The sequence below is a fragment of the Microcebus murinus genome, chromosome X (assembly GCF_040939455.1).
Source record: "Microcebus murinus isolate Inina chromosome X, M.murinus_Inina_mat1.0, whole genome shotgun sequence".
Lineage (NCBI taxonomy): Eukaryota > Metazoa > Chordata > Mammalia > Primates > Cheirogaleidae > Microcebus > Microcebus murinus.
This window is the reverse complement of record NC_134136.1, coordinates 64,088,375-64,093,497: the sequence shown is the minus strand read 5'-3', so window position 1 is coordinate 64,093,497 and position 5,123 is coordinate 64,088,375. Positions and strand designations below refer to the sequence as shown.

At 46.1% G+C, this 5,123-nt stretch overlaps 1 pseudogene; it reads left to right on the top strand.

Annotated features, from left to right (window-relative positions):
* Window positions 1-203: 203 nt before the first annotated feature.
* On the top strand, window positions 204-1,094 carry LOC105881040 (small ribosomal subunit protein eS4, X isoform-like; annotated as a pseudogene).
* Window positions 1,095-5,123: the final 4,029 nt, after the last annotated feature.

The following is a 5,123-nucleotide window of genomic DNA, read 5'->3' as shown; positions in this document are numbered from 1 at the left end:
ATATACTAGTTCATAAAACAAGTTTTATTACACTTAAAAGAACTAAGAGCATACAAAGTATGTTTTCTGATTACAGTGAAATTATTAAAATAAATTGGAAATCAATAAAAGGAACCTTGGGTAATTCACAAGTACTTGGAAATTAAACAACACATTTCTAAATAACCAGCGAGAAATCAAGAAATCCCAAGTAAGCTCTTTCCGTGCTTAGCACAGCCATGGCCCGCGGTCCCAAGAAGCATCTGAAGCGTGTAGCAGCTCCAAAGCATTGGATGCTGGATAAGCTGACCGGTGTGTTTGCTCCTCGTCCATCCACCGGTCCCCACAAGCTGAGAGAGTGTCTCCCACTCATCATTTTCCTAAGAAACAGGCTTAAGTATGCCCTCACAGGAGATGAAGTGAAGAAGATCTGCATGCAGCACTTCATTAAAATTGATGGCAAGGTCCGAACTGATATAACCTACCCTGCTGGATTTATGGATGTCATCAGCATTGACAAGACTGGAGAGAATTTCCGTCTGATTTATGACACCAAGGGTCGCTTTGTTGTTCATTGTATCACACCTGAGGAGGCCAAGTACAAGTTGTGCAAAGTGAGAAAAATCTTTGTGGGCACAAAAGGAATCCCTCATCTGGTGACTCATGATGCTCGTACCATCCGCTATCCTGATCCACTCATCAAAGTGAATGACACCATTCAGATTGATTTGGAGACTGGCAAGATTACTGATTTCATCAAGTTTGACACTGGTAACCTGTGTATGGTGACTGGAGGTGCTAACCTGGGAAGAATTGGTGTGATCACAACAGAGAAAGACATCCCGGGTCTTTTGATGTGGTTCACGTGAAAGATGCCAATGGCAACAGCTTTGCCACTCACCTCTCCAACATTTTCGTTATTGGCAAAGGCAACAAACCATGGATTTCTCTTCCTCGAGGAAAAGGTATCCGCCTCACCATTGCTGAAGAGAGGGATAAGAGACTGGCAGCCAAACAGAGCAGTGGGTGAAATGGTCTCCATGTAACATAATAACATGTTAAAAAGTTATTTGTACTTAATTAAAGATATTACAGTGTGAAAAAAAAAAAAGAAATCCCAAGTGAAATTAGAAAATATTTTTAGGTGAGTGAAACAAAAACAGCATATTAAAATTTATGAAATACAGATAAAGCAGTGCTTAGAGGAAAATTTATATAGGTAAAAACATCTAAATTAGAAAAGAAAAAAACTCAAACCATTAACCTAAGCTTAACCTTAAAAAACTAAAAAAGAAGGGCAAACTAAATCCAAAACAAGTAGAAGAAAGGAAATAATAAAGAGTAGAGTAGAAATCAAAAAAATACAAAACAAAAACAATAGAGAAATCAATAAAAGCAAAATTGTTTCTATGAAAAGTTCAATAAAATTGACTTAAATTTAGCTAGATTGACCAAGAAGTATCAAGAAAAAGACATATATTTCTACAATTAAGAATGAGTTTCCTAGATCTTTTCCAGTCATAAAAAAAAGAAAAGAAAAAAAGAATGAGTGCGGGGATAGTGTCCTGGCCCGAGGGACCTTCTGTTACTCGTGGGGTCAAGGGGGACCGTGCCTGAAAGAGATGGGTGAGAGAAAGGAACGAGACAAAGCAAAGGGTTGTCAAGGTCTACTTTACTTGGATTCTTTGTAGGTTTTTTTTTTTTTTTTGAGACAGAGTCTCGCTTTGTTGCCCAGGCTAGAATGAGTGCCATGGCGTCAGCCTAGCTCACAGCAACCTCAAACTCCTGGGCTCAAGCAATCCTCCTGCCTCAGCCTCCCGAGTAGCTGGGACTACAGGCATGCGCCACCATGCCCGGCTAATTTTTTCTATATATATTAGTTGGCCAATTAATTTGTTTCCATTTATAGTAGAGACGGGGTCTCACTCTTGCTCAGGGTGGTTTCGAACACCTGACCTTGAGCAATCCGCCCGCCTCGGCCTCCCAGAGTGCTAGGATTACAGGCGTGAGCCACCGCGCCCGGCCTCTTTGTAGGTTTTATAAGCATACAGAAACAAGGAAGTAGAAACAGAAAAATAGAGTGGGGTGACGATGAGTCTAGGGTTTGGGGCGATCAGCCCCAATCAGCGTCTTATCGGTATCGAAGCTGTTTGTGACTGATTACTCAACCCCAACCTGGCAGGTGGTCGGGAACAATTGCAGTCAGCACTCCCTGGAGCATTCCGTGGTCAGCACCTCATGGAATGCATTCTTCTCGGAGCTATAGCTGGAATTTTCCAGGGCGAAGCCCGTGCATAGAACGAGTCATAGGGGAGTTGAGGGTCTTTGAGGGTCCTTGCCTCTAACATCTCCCCCTCTCTTTATTAATATGAGGGAGATTTATATAGGTGGGTGGAGAGCCTGTCTTAGGCTACGCGATGGGCTTCCGCGACCAGCACCCCAAATATAAGATTGGGCGATTAACGTGAAGGTGAGGCCTCTGTCTTAGGCTATGTAGGTGGCATCCAGCTCCGGCACTTCTGATTATGAAGTGTGCCCCCGGGCATGGACCTACAATATTCCCGTCATGGAGTCACTTCACCGTCGGCGGGGTGTGCATCTGGTACACGGCATCGCGATAATCCCGTCATGGGCGTCTCCACAGCCTTTGGAACCAACTGCGTTCCATGTCTGAGGCGAGGTCTGAGAAATTTAGACCTTTAGTGGGTGTATTGGGAGACTCTTCATGGAGGTCTTCTCTGGAGCCTCTTTGTTCTAGCCGTTGGTAAAACACGGAGACCGATTTTTGTGTGGCTGCATCTACCTGTGACTTGACAAAATTAGTTAGTTTCTTAAATGCCCAAGGCCCAAAGGTGAGGAGCAACAGAAAACCTACAAGCGGCCCTAAGACACTGGGAAGCAATGTGGATAGCCAGGGGGATGTGGAAAACCAATTTTGATACCACGCTTCACTCTGTTTTTTCTGTTTTTTTCTATCTTCTAGGCTCTGTCTAACCCTTTCAATGCTATCTTCTACCAGACCTGCTTTGTCTGCGTAGAAGCAACATTCTTCTTTAAGTGCTGCGCACAAACCTCCCTCTTGGAGGAACACTAAGTCTAGGCCTCTTCTATTTTGTAACACTACCTCAGAAAGTGAAGCGAGGGATTCTTTGAGATATTTTAGGCCCTGCTGTAGCTCTCGGAGATCATTATCGATGGCAGCAGAGAGCTGCAGGTATTGCTGGTTGGAGGTGACTAGAGAGGCTATGCCTGTTCCAGCCCCTGTGGCACCAAGGCCTAGAACAACTGCGAGTGTTATGGCCGTGATGGGCTCTCTCTTTTCTCGGGGCATTGTGGTGCCGCGCTCCCAAAATTTGAGCAATTCGTCAGCAGGACGTATAGTGAGTCTGGGGAAGAGCATGACTAACACACAATATTCTCTATGCTCAAGAAACGTTGCAGTGACTACATACGGGGTAAGGCCGGAAGAACAAGCAAAATAAGAGGTGTTAGATGCCTGAATATACTGAAAGGTGGAGTCGACAGTAATTGACCGATTGCATATTTCCTTTAAGGGTGCGGGGGGAAGCATTGTTGGGCTAAGAAGGCAAAGGCCTAGGCCTGTGATTTGGCTGAGTGTCAGGCCATCATGGGTCTCTAGGCCCCATCTGAGTTTGCTGGTGTCGTTAGTAAATAATGGTTTACCAAATGTAGTGACACCTTTATAGAAGGGAGGCCGGGGGGAGTAGCATACCCAACACTCTTGATATTCTGACTTGTTGGCCTCTCGGATGGTCCTGACAGAGGCGTTGACTAGGGTGAGAATTAGTTCTGCAGAGGAGGGGGGCCCCTCGGGCAGGGTAGGTTGGTATAGGGAGGTGCTAAGCGGAAAAGGGGACACAGCTGGGGAGGAGGGTAGGCCCCTGGAGGGACCGCGAGGTCGAGGTGGGTGTAGGTTGTGATTAGGACCTATTGCGACTGTAGGACCTCTGGGGAGGCTTTTAATTAATTTGATTTTAAATGTGAGACCAATGTCTTTCTCAGATATGTGAAGTCTAAGCCCCCACTCAAATCCCCTGGACTGATCCCAAGAAGCCTTTTTTCCAGCTTCAGTGAATGAAATTAACAGGGGGTTGCACCACTGATTGTTACACTGAGGGTCAGTGGGCGGTTGTGGGGCATAAGGGGACAAAGGGGCTTGACGGGGAAACCGCTTTCTGACGGTGATATAATCCCAGGAAGAGGAGGGATTCTAGTAGGCATCACCAGTGGTCTCACAGCCCCAGGAAGCCAAAAGAAGTCAGGGGCGTAACCACATTGGTAGTTGTTGGCGCGAGGTCGATGGGCCCCCGGGCAAACATAGATGTCTTTATATCTTGTCGTAGAGCGTCCGGCTCCCGAGGAGCAAAAGCCTGGGGAGGAGTCAGCCGTTGGAGGAGCTGGCTGAGGGGCGTAAAGTGCGGGAAGGCCCCACGCAGGATCTTTAGCCCCAAGAGCTAATACGCATAGGTCGACTTCTAATGGATCCCATGGTATAACGGCGGAGAGATGTGAGGAGGAATTAACAACGTCTCCTGCCTCATTAATTACCTGCCATGTATAGTTGTAGATCTGATGGATGTTGGTTGCGATGGTGCTCTTGATCACGACCAGAACCAGGCACAGGAGGGGCAGCGTCATTTTTCGGGGAGTCATTGTATTTCTGGAAGAGAACAGAATCAAGAATTCTTCTCAGGGGGTTCCCTGGGTGGATTATATAACTTAATCGTTCTCTCTGGCAGCCATCTGGCGTTTCCTGCCTGGGTATCATAGATACAGGCATGTCCCTTTCCCCATATGAGGACGGGGTCAGGCCCCAACCATTTGCCGGTAAGCGGCTCTTTCCATAAGGCCTGTGCATAAGTATCTTTGGTGGATGGGTGCCAAAGGCGGTTGGCGGCTGTTTTAACAGCGGTGTCAAAGGTGAGAAAATTTAAAATGAACAGGGCATGATTAAGCAGGGTTTTGGAATTACCTGTCAAAGGGTATAAAATTCCTCCTCCTGATTGTAGTTTGGAGAGCGTATTTTTTAATGTCTGATGAGCTCTTTCTACAATACCTTGGCCCTGAGGGTTGTATGGAATGCCTGTAATATGCTTAATGCCTAGCTGAGCACAAAAACTTTT